Genomic DNA, 15108 nt, shown 5'->3' with positions numbered 1-15108 from the left:
ACTCTGCTTGAAATCCACAGGTACATCTCATGATGCCATTGCAACCCCCAACCCCCAATCCCTCTTCAAACTCTAAAATCCTCAGGGCGGCATGGCTCATTCAGTCATTCAACAAACATTCAGAGAGCACCTAATACATGCAGAGATGTGCCTCTGATAGGTTCCAGGGATACAGAGGTGAAAAGACAGATGGATTCAGGTGTGTAGAGAGCTCATGTTTTAGTAAAGACAGGAGGACAATGACCAGGAGCAAATACATCAGAATCCAGAGTGGCTGGAGGATGCGGGGATGGAGGAGGTAATCAAGTTGGACTAGGTGTTCAGAGGCTCAGAGTCAATGAACTCCAAGAAAGGGGCTCTTCCAAATGGGAAAAATTACATTTTTATTAGCTTAGCTTAGTATAGGAACATAACTGGAAATGCCTGGTGCAGGAGGGAACAAGCTGATGGATGACTGGGTGGATGGATGGCTGGATGATAAAATTCAGGGCAGATGCAAAGTAGTTCACATTTACAATGTCTTTAAGTCAATTCTTCTCCTCTTAGAAGTACAGTTTTCCTTCCAGCTAAGGCTGATGGAAATCTTTATGCTGATTCTTCTCACAGCCCTTCTCCCTAAGCAGTATCCTAGGGAGACTTGACAAGAAACGCTGACTCTGGATCCAGCCTCCCAGGCTTGGCCACGGGTCGAGCAGGTGGGCCGGTGGCCACAGGAACCACAGTTGATGACCGGGCCATCTGATCCTGCTAATCTGAGGGCAAGCGAGACCATCACCCAAAACCGCCCTGGACGGATCAGTGTCAGAGGAGCAATCCGATGAGAGAGCCATTCACTCTCATCAGAAGGGAAAGAGTGGGTTTCACCAGGAGGCCAGCGGAGCCAAGCCCGCCTGCCAAGACTTTTCCAATGGCATGAACCCCGGTTTTAGAAGACTCCAGGTGTATGAGGACTTTGGAAAGGGGGACTTGTTTCAACCAGTGTACAACAACCAGTCGGCCGCTGAAGAAATGCAATTTCCCGTCATCCTGCGAACGTGGGTTTGAAAGACAAAATATAAAGTGAAGATAGTAGCTCTGTTGGCTGAGGGCCTCCTGTGCTTTGCAGTTCCCACAGTTCTCCCCAGCCCTCTCAGTCAGCTGGTGAATGCTAGTGAATTGTTACTATTATCCCCATTTTACAGATCAAGGCACTGAGGCTCAGAGAAGAGAAAGAAGTGGTCTCTACTGCAGAAGTGTACATAGCTGAGTTAAGGGTTTGAATCAGGTCTTTCTGATGCCAGAGCCCAAGCTCTTGCATTTCCTTTAAGTAAGCCTTTGATTTATGGAGAAATCTCATTCTCTTCGGCAGGGGTAGGGAACCCATGTAATAATTCTGAAATAAGACCATTTTATGAGTGTTAGGACCCACTGCAGTATTCTTGCCTGGAAAATCCCATGGACGGAGGAGCCTGGTAGGCTGCAGTCCATGGGGTTGCTGAGAGTCGGACACGACTGAGCAACTTCACTTTCACTTTTCACTTTCATGCATTGGAGAAGGAAATGGGAACCCACTCCAGTGTTCTTGCCTGGAGAATCCCAAGGACGGGGGAGCCTGGTGGGCTGCCGTCTATGGGGTCGCACAGAGTCGGACATGGCTGAAGTGACTTAGCAGCAGCAGCAGCATGAGTATTAGGTGGGGATTTTCAAAGGCCCTTTATATTGACTGGGTGAATACTGTGGGTCTTTGGGAACTGCCCACAGCGGGGGTCAAGTGGTTGCCGCCACCCTCTCCCTTGGAGCCGGGGAGGGACCACTTGAAATCCACTGCTGAATCTCATCACGCCACTCCAACTCCCAACCCCAAATTCCCTTCCAAACTCTAAAACCCCGAGCAGGAACAGGTGTGTTAACAAAGAGTTTATGAAAGAGAGGTCAAGACAAAAACTGTCACTGGGACACAAGGATTTCCTTTGCAAGGGGATTTATGAGCGAGACTGCCTTCTGACCCCCTGAGCAGGCTGCCCCAGGGAAACCCGAAGGAAACAAGCTGTTGAGAGAACAAAGGGGCTTGTGTTCCGGGAGCTGGGTACCTTGCAGTCGCAGGTGCTCTGGGATGGGGAGGGCCAACGTGCCCGCCCCTCCACCGACTCTCTCGCCACCCCGCTCCTGGACTGGGCAGCGCCTGCCTGGCTCTGGGTTGGAGTGACGTATCCATCCCGGCTCTGAAGGCCCTGGGGCACAGTCGGCTGCTCAGATGAGTCATCTGCTCCGGATTTTTAAATTCCCTCTGAAGACCGGTGACTCCCAGCATAGGTCTCTCCGCTGGGATCTCTGAGCCCCGGGTGCCTTTATCCAGCCGCCTACTTGGCATAGCCGTGCGGATAACTAATAGGATCTCGAATATGAAACGACCCCAAAGGGGTCTTGAGCCTTCTACCTGCTGCCATCTCCTCTGGTCTCATTTCAGGACACGTTGTCACCAGCCGCCCAGAGGCTCAAGTCACGACCCTGGGGGTCACGGTCGACTCCTCTGTCCTTCTCCCTCACCCCCGGTCCAGTCATCAGCAGGTCCTGCCGGCGCCCCTCCGGGGGCCCCACCGGAATCCCTCCACCCTGCTCATCCCTCCCCAGGCTGAGCCACGTCCCCTCCGCCCCTGTAGCTGCCGTGTCTGTTCCTCCTGACCTCTGGCCTGCGCTTGGTCCCACCGGGTCCCGCCTGACCTTGCTCACAGGTCTCCTGCCACTGCACACTCTCTTTTTGGCTCCTCAGCCACACCAGGCGAGTCCCGCCTTGGCCCCTTCAGCCTGGAAGGGTCCCCCCGGGTCTTGGCTCGGTTGATTTTCTATTGGTTAGTTCTCGGCTCATGCGTCACATTCTCAGAGAGACGGAACCACCCATCGTGCATCTCAGAGCTTCCCCATCACATGGTTTCTCGTTTCACCCCTATACCGTCTGTCCCCCTCGGTGATGGGCGAGGACCGCGCATCTCTTCCTCACCCTTCCTGACCCCAGGGCCTGGCGCTCAGCCTCACGTCTAGTAGCTGCTCTGGAGCTGAATGACTGTGACCCCAGCCTGTTTGCTAGAGTCACCCGTTGTTGCCCCACTGTCCACCTCATCCTCCCGCTGGCCAGAATCTGGGAAGAGGGGCCACTGCGGCCCCAGACTGGCCACCCACGGCCTTGACTGTGCCCCATCCCCTCGACCTGGAGTCACACCTCCCTGCTGGCTTCTCCCCTCCCCTGGCTCCTAGCACTCCCTGCTGTCCGGCAGGTGCGAGGTTTTTGCTTCCATGGGATTTGGTCTCTCTGCTGCAGAAATGGCTAATAGATACCCCGGTGGGCGGGGCACCATCGGGGGCTGTGGATTCCTTCCAGAGTCCGGCAGCGTGGGAGAGTTTCAGAAAGAGCCCCGGAGACCCAGCCTGGGGGCCAGGCCTTCGTCCTGACGCTGGTCCTCATCAGATGCCTGGTTTCTTTAGGCCTCAGCCGCCCATGGGATGAAGCCACTGGGTGTCTGAGATGTGGGCTGACCCCCGGCTCCAGGCCTCTCCTGGAGTCACCTCCTCAAGAGGGAGGCGCCAAAGTTGCCGCTGATGGGCAATGTATTTCCCATCTGTTAACTGGAAATTAACTTAGCCCCGAGGGTGGTGAGCCTAGATTAATATTTAGAAAGGATTTACAAAGAAAAGGACTCAGTTAATCCTGAGATAGAGGGCTTTTCATTTCTATTTGTGAAGTGGGTGGGGACAGAGTCCCCGGCTAGGACAGTCCCCACTTCACTTTCCTGCCTGAAAAGGTCCTTTGCTGATGCAGTTTCTAGCTTTGCAGCCACGAAGCCGGCCCCAGCTTCTGTGGCTTCAGCCCCTCTGCTGTCGGGGGAACTCAGCGCCCGATTCTGGTCCAAGGAGGAGACACCGGGGTCAAGTGGATGCTGACGGTGAGGGGGTAAAACTCCCAGACAGGATGAAGAGGTGGTGGTGACAATGGCCAAAGATGACTTTTTACACCATAAAGTGATTAAGACCTGGACTTTTTCAGTTGAATTTGAGCTTGAATCTTCCTCTACGCAGGGCAAGCTAGTTGGCTTATTTAAGCCTCAAATTCCTTATCTATTAAATGGAGGTAATAATAGCATCTAATCACATGGTTCTTGTGAGAATAAGCAAGATAATACAGATAAAGCTCTTCTCCTAATGCCTGACAGGCATTAAGTGCTCAGTAAACACCAGCTATTAATATATTTAAGTATGAATATTAAACTTTAAAGTATGTGTGCTCACTGAGCTCAGGTACTCAGTCATGTCCGACTCTTTGCCACCCCACGGACTGTAGCCTGCCAGGTTCCTCTGTCCATGGGGCTTTTCAGGCAAGAATACTGAAGTGGGTTACCATTTCCTCCTCCAGGGGATCTTCTCGACCCAAGGATTGAGCCCGTATCTCCTGCATTGGTAGGCAGGTTCTTTACCTACTGAGTCATCAGGAAAGCCCTATAATATTTATAAACTATTATAAAGTACATTAGTATAATATATAGTGTATAGTATAACATTATCCTTTAGTACTAAAGTGTCCCTCCATCCCATCCGTCACTGATGACAGGATGTCCCCTTCATTCTCCAGAACTCAGATCTCACATTATCTTTTACACGTTTGTCCTTTTAAGGCCTGGGAGAAAATGTCAGCTGGGGCCTCAGAGGATGGAAACATCACATGATTTAGCTTTCAGAAACATTCCACCCCTGTGCACCAGTGATGAAAAGGGCTTTCAACCCTGGGGCTGGAAATGCACCCTTTCCTCCAGGGTTCCCCTACTTCCTCTCTTAAATGCCACCTCCCGAAACCGCTCGAGGACACCTGCAGTCGCTCACACACTCACACACACCAGTTTATGTGTGGGCGATGCACCCTGGTGTGGACACACCCTCTTTGCACTGGGGCTTAGCCCCCAGGGAAGGGTGCAGGTACTCTTTCCAGAGCGGCTCTCTAGAAGTTCTCCTGTGCTGGTCCCCTCCTGCCAGTTACTCTTGTTTGTTCATCCCCAGAAAGTCCTGAGCAGAACGTCAGGCAGAGTGAATAACTTTCAGGTGCTGACCACTACCCTGCCCATGCCCCCAAGATCTTCTAACTGACTACAAGTGTAAAGACTGGGGCACGCATGTTAAAATTGCAGAGCAGTATTAGCTCATACTTGATAGATGTTTCCTTACAGTTTTGTAATGTCCCCCAACTTGGGTTTTTTATTTTGTTTTATTTTACTTATTTTTTTTTTTTTTTGCCACTTGGTTTTTGTTTTTCTATCCTTTTTGGTTGTTCTACATGTAGAATCTTAGTTCTCTTACCTGGGATTGAACCTGAGCCCGCTATGGTGGAAGGCAAATTCTTAACCACTGGACCACCAGGGAAGTCCTTAGGTTTTTTTTAACTCCAGTGGGCAAGGATGGGGTCTTTTCCTCTTTTCTTCTTACCAAAACTTTTTGATGAAAGTTTCAATATACTGCCTGGCATTTATATAAATCAAACCAACCAATCTGAGGAATTGATAAGTGCTCTGAATTTTTAAACATTCATGTTAAAATAAACAAGCATCCATCTCTAGCATCCTTTGAAAACTTTGGTCCAGACTTCCTTCCTTTTCCCCAGACCTAGCCTAGGCCCATCTTGACACCTTTCAAGAATAGGGCAGACTTGTAGGTCAACTCCTGGTGGTTTGACAGCATTTACTATCTCACTATAGGCAGTTGGCTGAGTTCACAGCTTTGAGTCCATTCATCCTGCTCGGGCACCAGCATGTTGTCTTGTCGAGAGGGCAGGTGACTGGCTTTGAGATCGGCGTTTGCAGCGCAGCCGTTGTACACACTCACTCACTGTCAGTTCCCAGGTGGTGCAGTGGTGAAGAGTCCTCCTGCTAAGGCAGGAGATGCAGATTCAATCCCTGGGTCAGGAAGATCCCCTGGAGGAGGAAATGGCAACCCACTCCAGTATTCTTGCCTGGGAAATCTCATGGACAGAGGAGCCTGGCGGGCTACAGTCCATGGGGTCGCAGAGAGTCGGACACGGCTGAGTGACTGGAGGCACTCACATGAGCTCGAGGAGAAGGCACCTCATCCGTTTCTTAGTCACGCGCTTGTCGAGCACCTGGTAGATACAAGGCATTGTGCTCTGGGGGTTGTGAAGGCTACAGGCTGTTTTGTCCCACTAGGTGAGTTCACAGTGTTGATCGCGAGGATTACTATTTAGAGAACTAGGAATGTTAAGAAAAAAAAACAAAACAAGAAGCTATAGGTTTCCTTAAAAAAACAACAACAACCCCCAAAACCTTTATTTGAGGACTTCCCTGGTGGACCAGTGGTTAGGACTTCACCTTCCACTGCAGGGTGTGGGTTTGATCCCTGATCAGAGAGCTAAGATCCCGCATGCCTTTGGGCCAAAAAAAACCCCACAACACAAAAAAACAAAAAACAATATTTGAACAAATTTAATAAAGACTTTAAAAGGGATCCACATTTAAAAGAAAAAAAAAATCTTAGAGAAAAATAAAACAGGGAACTCTGTTCAATGTTATGTGGCAGCCTGGATGGGAGGGGATTTGGGGGGTGGGATACAGATACATGTACTTGTGTGGCTGAGTCCCTTTGCAGTCCACCTGAAACTGTCACAATATTGTTAACTGGCTATGCTCCAATTCAAAATAAATAGTTAAAACAAAAAACAAACCTGTGTTTGGCAGGAGGCACCCCTTTGCCTGGAGAGCTTGTCCACGGAAAAGACAAGCCTGCCCCGAGCAGAGGTGGGGACATTTGGTTTCTCTGAGTACTTGCCCCCAGGGTCCTCCTCTCTCAAAGCAGTGCTGACTCTAGTGTCTTCATATTCAGTGGGTGTATGTCCTAGAAGATCCCAAACCCAGCCAACCATTTCGTCTTGTCCTCCACACACTGAGCAACTTGCCGGTAACATTTGTTTCCTGGCTGAACTTCACTCCTACCTCCCCTTCTGGGAGCATCATGATCAGAGCTGCTAATCCGTGAACAGAGACTGGAGATGGGAGCCCCTAGGTCAGGGGAGGGGAGGCTTCATGCTTCCGGTCTCAGGGCTGCTGCCCTGGGGTTTCCTTGGCTTGGAACACTCACACTCCCGCTTGTTTTTTATTGCTTTGAATGATGGTATTTACTCATTTGCTGACAGCTTTTCCCACTTGAATGTGAGACCAGTCCCTCAACAACCACCGTGCCCCGCCCCCCCAACCCCGACCCTGCCATCCCAGGTAGGGGTGGGACCTGCATCCCTGTGGGTCTTGGCAGTGTCTTCAGCACTTAACTGCCTGATCAGTAGGAGGTGCTCAAAATTTTTTTTTTTTTTTTTGCATGTTGCAAGAACAAAAGAATTGGAGGTTATTTCCCACCACTGAGAAATTTCTTCCCCATAGCCCTGACAGGTGAGAGTCACTTTTTTAAAACCTTGGAGATGCAGCGCAGCCTGTTCCATTCCATTTTTAAAGTGTCAATGCAATATTAAGAACCATCTCTAGGTGGTGAGTGGTAAAGAATCTGCCTTCATTGGGTTCAACCCAGGGGTTGGGAGGATCCCCTGGAGAAGAAAATGACAACCCACTCCAGTAGTCTTGACTGGAAAATCCCATGGACAGAGGAGCCTGGTGGGCTGTGGTCCACGGGGTCACACAGAGTCAGGTACCACTGAGCACTTCTGCACGCACACATGCTCTGTAACTGTTAGTGATGCTCTGGGGAGCTTGGTCAACTTGACCTCCCCCTAGAAGGAAACTCTAAGTTGCCAGTATCTTATTCCCAGGGATGAGCACGCCCGGCAGGTCGTTAGCCCTTTCTGGATCCTTGTGTCTTTGTGCAAACTGAAACAACTTATTTCAGTATACTGAGGAGAGCAATTGATCCTAGGGGATCATGAATATTTTTAAAAGTTGAGAAAGAACTCATCCTGTTTAATTAATGTCTGATGATGGAAAATGTTGGCGAAGGAATGTCTTCTAACCTGACTCCTATGATTACTTAGGTGCTTCGGGATCCAGGTACTGTCTCTCTGATCACTGAGCGACATTATGAAGGAATTCCCTGCATCCTGGGCTAGAAATCTGATGATGGGTGGTGGTTTGGTTCATGGATGAGAATCTTCAGGGTAGCATTGGCTCCACTCTAGGAACCTGCAGGTCCTTCCTGTTCTGGGCATGCCCATCTGGTCCTGCCCCTCTGGCTATGGGTACAGGAGACCAGGGGTCCTGCCGGGAGGACCAGCTCTGGGGACATTGGGTGTGGTCTCTCGTCCTGGGCCCCTGAGGCCCCACATTGAGGATACTGTTCTGCAGAAGCACAAGCTTAGGTGTGGCTTCAATAAAGAACACAGACCAGGCCTGTGATCACGGCAGCTGCTGCTTTCCCCTCTTTTTGGTGCACGGTGTGTGCTGACCGGCGGAGTTCATACACCGTAGACTCCGCCAGGAAGAGGGGAGCAGAGCTGACTTTGTGGAGCAGCTGCCTGAAACCTCTGGAAACTGGTTGGAAACATGCTGAAAACCTCTGGAAACTGGCTAAGGAGCTGTGAGATCAAGCCCTGAGTCTTTGGAGTGAGAGCACTGACCCCCAGACCCTAGACTACCAGAGAACTAACCCTAGGGAGTATCAAATAGTGAGAACTCACACAAAGGAAACCACATGAATATAAGACCCAGCATCACCCACCCACCAGTAGCACCCTGTGCAGGTTGCCTCATCTAAACAAAAAACAAAACAAAAATACAAACCCAATCATCGGCAGACAGGATTGTCACGTCACTCAGCCTTGCCCATCAGAGGAAAAACAAACAAAAAAAAAACCTCAGCATAAATCTCACCCTATATGAAGCTTACACAAACCACTGGACCAAAAAAAGAATTTAACCTTGAAGTCTGGAAAAGGAGACCTCAAACACAATAAGTTAAAAAAAAATAATGAAAGGGCAGAGAAACACTACACAAATGAAGGGACAAACTAGAAATACTGAAGTTCAAAGAAATGAAGAGGAAATAGGTAAAATACCTGAAAAAGAATTCAGAATAATGATAGTAAAGATGATCAAAAACATTGAAAACAGAATGGAGAAAATGCAAGAATCAATTAACAAAGACCTAGAAGAACTGAATAAACATACAGAGACAAACAACATCATTACTGACATGAAATATACTCTAGAAGGAGTCAACAGTGGAATATCTGAAGCAGAACGAATCAGTGAGCTGGAAGATAAAATGGTGGAAATAACTTCTGAAGAGCAGAATAAAGTAAAAAGAATGAAAAGAACTGAGGAGAGTCTCAGAGACCTATGGGACAATATCAAACGCACCAACATTTGAATTACAGGGGTCCTAGGAGAAAAAGAAAAGGTATGAGAAAATTTTTGAAGAGATTATAGTTGAAAATTTCCCCAACATGAAAAAGGAGATAATCAAATTCAAGAGGCACAGAGTCCCACACAGGATAAACCCAAGGAGAAACATGTTGAGACACATACTAATCAAACTAACAAAGACTAAACACAAAGAAAAAATATTAAAAGCAGCAAGAGAGAAGCAACAAGTAACATACACAGGAGACCTCATACGTTTCAGTTCAGTTCAGCTCAGTCGCTCAGTTGTGTCTGACTCTTTGCAACCCCATGAACCACAGCACGCCAGGCCTCCCTGTCCATCACCAACTCCTGGAGTCCACCCAAACCCATGTCCATCAAGTTGGTGATGCCATCCAGCCATCTCATCCTCTGTCGTCCCCTTCTCCTTCTGCCCCTAATTCCTCCCAGCGTCAGGGTCTTTTCAAATGAGTCAGCTCTATGCATCAGGTGGCCAAAGTATTGGAGTTTCAGCTTCAGCATCAGTCCTTCCAATGAACACCCAGGACTGATCTCCTTTAGGATGGACTGGTTGGATCTCCTTGCAGTCCAAGGGACTCTCAAGAGTCTTCTCCAACACCACAGTTCAAAAGCATTAATTCTTTGGTACTCAGCTTTCTTCACTGTCCAACTCTCACATCCACACATGACCACTGGAAAAACCATAGCCTTGACTAGATGGACCTTTGTTGGCAAAGTAATGTCTCTGCTTTTTAATATGCTATCTAGGTTGGTCATAAATTTCCTTCCAAGGAGTAAGCAAGCGTCTTTTAATTTCATGGCTGCAATCACCATCTGCAGTGATTTTGGAGCCCCAAAAGATAAAGTCAGCCACTGTTTCCACTGTTTCCCCATCTATTTCCCATGAAGTGATGGGACCAGATGCCATGATCTTAGTTTTCTGAATGTTGAGCTTTAAGCCAACTTTTTCACTCTCCTCTTTCACTTTCATCAAGAGGCTTTTTAGTTCCTTTTCACTTTCTGCCGTAAGGGTGGTATCATCTGCATGTCTGAGGTTATTGATATTTCTCCCGGCAATCTTGATTCCAGCTTGTGCTTCTTCCAGCCCAGTGTTTCTCATGATGTACTCTGCATATAAGTTAAATAAGTTTTAGAGCTGATATTTCAGCAAAAACTCTGCAGGCCAGAAGGGAATGGCAGGATATATTTAAAGTACCAAAAGGGAAATATCTACAACCAAGATTACTGTACTTGGCAAGGACCTCATTCAAAATTGATGGGAAAATATAAAGCTTTTCAGGCAAGCAAAAGTTAAGAGAATTCAATACCATCAAACTAACTTTACAACAAATGTTAAAGGGACTTATCTAGTCAAGAAATACAAGAGAAGAAAAAGATCTACAAAATCAACTCCAATTAAGAAAGTGGCAATAGGAATATCTTTATCAATAATTACTTTAAATGTAAATGGATTAAATGCTCCAACCAAAAGACACAGACTGGCTGAATGGATACAAAAACAAGACCCATATGTATGCTGTCTACAAGAAACCCACCTCAGACCTAAAGACACATATAGAGTGAAAGTGAGAGGATGGGAAAATATATTCCATACAAATGGGAAGTAAAAGAAAGTTGGAGTAGCAATCCTCATATCAGACAAAACAGACTTTAAAATAAAGATTACAAGAGATAGGGAAGGACACTACATAATGATCAAGGGATCAATCCAAGAGGAAGACATAACAATTGTAAATATCTGTGCACCCAACATAGGAGCACCTCAATACATAAGACAAACACTAATAGACATGAAAGGAGAAGTTGACAGTAACACAATAATAGTAGGAGACTTTAACACCCCATTCACACCAATGGACAGATCATCAAAACAAAATTAGTAAGGGAACACAAGTCTTAAATGATACATTAGATGAGATGGATCTCATTGATATCTTCAGGACATTCCATCCAAATGCAGAAGAATATACCTTCTTCTCAAGTGTGCATGGAACATTCTCTAGGACAGATCACATCTTGGGTCACAAATCAAACCTCAATAAATTTAGGAAAATTGAAATCATATCAAGTATCTTCTCTGACCACAGCACTATAAGACTAGATATCAATTACAAGAAAAAAACTGTAAAAAACACAAATACATGGAGATTAAACAATACATTTCTAAATAATGAACAGGTTACTGAAGAAATCAAAAGGGAAATAAAAATTTTTCTAGGAACAAATGACAATGAAAATATGACAACTCAAAACCTATGGGATGCAGCAAAAGCAGATCCAAGAGGGAAGTTTATAGCAATACAATCCTACCTCAAGAAAAAAGAAAAACATTGAATGGACAACCTAACTTTACATCTAAAACAACTGGAAAAAGAAAAACACCCCACTCCCAAATTAGTAGAAGAAAAGAAATCATAAAGATCAGAGCAGAAATAAATGAAAAAGAAATGAAAGAAACAGTTGTAAAGATTAATAAAACTAAAAGCTGGTTCTTTGAGAAGATAAACAAAATTGACAAACCTTCAGCCAGACTGATCAAGAAAAAGAGAGAAGAATCAAATCAACAAAATTAAAAATGAAAAAGGAGAGGTTACAACAGACATTGCAGAAATACAAAGGATTATAAGAGACTATTATGAACAACTCTATGGCAATAAAATGGATAACCTGGAAGAAATGGACAGATTCTTGGAAAAGTTCAATCTTCCAAGACTGAACCAGGAAGAAATGGAAATTATAAAGAACCCAATTACAATCACTGAAATTGAAGCTGTGATCAAAAATCTCCCAAAAAACAAAAGCCCAGGACCAGATAGCTTCACAGGAGAATTCTATCAAACACTTGGAGAAGAGCCAATGCCTATCCTTTTAAAATGCTATCAAAAAATTGCAGAGGAAGAAACATTTCCAAACTCATTCTACGAAGCCACCACCACCCTGATACCAAAGCCAGACAAAGACAACACACAAAAAGAAAACTATGGGTCAATATCACTGATGAACACAGATGCAAAAATCCTCAACAAAATTTTAGCAAATAGAATTCAACAACACATTAAAAATCTCATACACTGAGATCAAATTGGGTTTATTCCAGGGATGAAAGGATTTCTCAATACATGCAAATCAATGTGATGCACCATATTAACAAAATGAAAGATAAAAACTATGTGATAATCTCAATAGATGCAGAAAAATCCTTTGACAAAATCCATCACTCATTTATGATTAAAACTCTTCAAAAAATGGGCATAGAAGGAACCTACCTTAACATAGGAAAGGCCATATATGATAAGCCTACAGCAAACATTATTCTCAATGGTGAAAAACTAAAAGTGTTCCCCCTAAGATCAGGAACAAGACAAAGGGGTCCACTTTCACCACTATTATTCAACATAGTTCTGGAAGTCCTAGCTACAGCAATCAGAGAACAAAAAGAGATAAAAGGAATCCAGCTCAGAAAAGAAGTAAAGCTCTCACTGTTTGCAGATGACCTGATACTGTACATAGAAAACCCCAAATATAGTATCAGAAAATTTCTAGAGCTAATCAGTGAATTTAGCAAAGTTGCAGGATACAAAATCAATACACAGAAATCACTTACATTTCTACATATTAACAATGAAATATCAGAAAGAGAAATTAAGGAATCAATCCTATTCACCATTGCAACAAAAAGAATTAAATACCTAGGAATAAACTTACCTAAGGAGACAAAAAGAACTGTACACAGAAAATTATAAGATGCTAATGAAAGATATCAAAGAGGACATAAACAGATGGAGAGATATTCCATGTTCCTGGGTAGGAGAAATCAATATTGTGAAAATGACTATACTACCAAATGCAATCTAGAGATTCAATGTGATCCCTATCAAATGACCAACGGCATTTTTCACAGAACTAGCATAAAAAATTTCACAATTCATACGGAAACACAAAAGACCCCAAATAGCCAAAACAGTCTTGAGAAAGAAGAATGGAACTGGAGGAATCAACCTTCCTGACTTCAGATTATACTACAAAGCTATGGTCATCAAGACAATATGGTACTGGCACAAAAACAGAAATACAGACCAATGGAACAAGATAGAAAGCCCAGAAATAAACCCATGCACCTATGGGTACCTTATTTTTGACAAAGGAGCCAAGAATATAAAATGGGGCAAAGACAGCCTCTTCAATAAATGGTGCTGGGAAAACTGGACAGCTACATGTAGAAGAATGAAATTAGAACACTTCCTAACATCATACACAAAGATAAACTCAAAATGGATTAAATATAAGACCAAAAACTATAAAATTCTTAGAGGAAAATATAGGCAGAACACTCAATGACATAAATCAAAGCAAGATCCTCTATGACCCACCTCCTTGAGTAATGGAAATAAAAAGTGTGACCTGATTAAACTTAAAAGCTTTTGCAGAGCAAAGAAAACTATAAGCAAGGTGAAAAGACAACCCTCAGAATGGGAGAAAATAATAGCAAATGAAAAAACAGACAAAGGATTAATTTCCAAAATATACAAGCAGCTCATGCAACTCAATACCAGAAAAATAAACAACCCAATCAAAAAGTGGGAAAAAGGCCTAAACAGACATTTCTCCAAGGAAGACATAGAGATGGCTGACAAATACATGAAAAGATGCTCAACATCGCTCATTATTAGAGAAATGCAAATGAAAACTACAGTGAGATATCACCTTACACTGGTCAGAATGGCCATGATCAAAAAGTGAACAAACGATAAATGCTGGAGAGGGTGTGGAGAAAAGAGAATGCTCTTGCACTGTTGGTGGGGATGTAAACTGATAAAGCCACTATGGAAGACTGTATGGAGATTCCTTAAAAAACTAGGAATAAAGCCACCATATGACCCAGCAATCCCACTACTAGGCATATACTCTGAGGAAACCAAAACTGAAAAAGACACATGTATCCCATTGTTCATTGCAGCACTATTTGCAATAGCTAGAACATGGAAGCAACCTAGATGTCCATTAACAGATGGATGGATAAAGAAGTTGTGGTACATACACACAATGGAATATTACTCAGCCATAAAAAGGGACATATTTGAGTCAGTTCTAATGAAGTGGATGAACCTAGAACCTATTACTCAGAGTGAAGGGAGTCAGAAAGAGAAAGATAAATACTGTATTCTAACACATATATACGGAATCTAGAAAAATGGTACTGAAGAATATATTTACAGGGCAGCAATGGAGAAACAGACATAGAGAATAGACTTAAAGACACGGGGAGAGGGGAGGAGAGGGTGAGATGTATGGAAAGAGTAACATGGAAACTTACATCACCGTATGTAAAATAGATAGCCAACGGGAACTTGCTGTATGTCTCAGGAAACTCAAACAGGGGCTCTGCATCAACCTAGACGGGGTGGGATGGGGAGGGAGAGGGGAGCAAGGTTCAAAAGGGAGGGGATCTATGTGTACTTGTGGCTGATTCATGTTGAGGTTTGAAAGAGAATTTTGTAAAGCAATTATCCTTCAGTTCATAAATTAAAACATAGTGAGAGAACACACACACACACAAGATGACGCCTCAAAGCTCAGTCCCAGGGAGGCTGTTTTGTCTTGGAATTGGTAGGAGTTTCCTTGCCTGGTGCTGCTTTGTCTTTGTGGCTTAAATGATAGTGAAGACAGCTTGATTCTGGACCAAAAAAACACCTGTTGGATACTAAGAAATCACGTTCTATCTCAGGTCCTTAACAAGGATGGAGAAAATCTCAGA

Source organism: Cervus canadensis, chromosome 31 (assembly GCF_019320065.1).
Source record: "Cervus canadensis isolate Bull #8, Minnesota chromosome 31, ASM1932006v1, whole genome shotgun sequence".
Taxonomy (NCBI): Eukaryota; Metazoa; Chordata; class Mammalia; order Artiodactyla; family Cervidae; genus Cervus; species Cervus canadensis.
Note: the sequence above shows the minus strand (reverse complement) of the source record.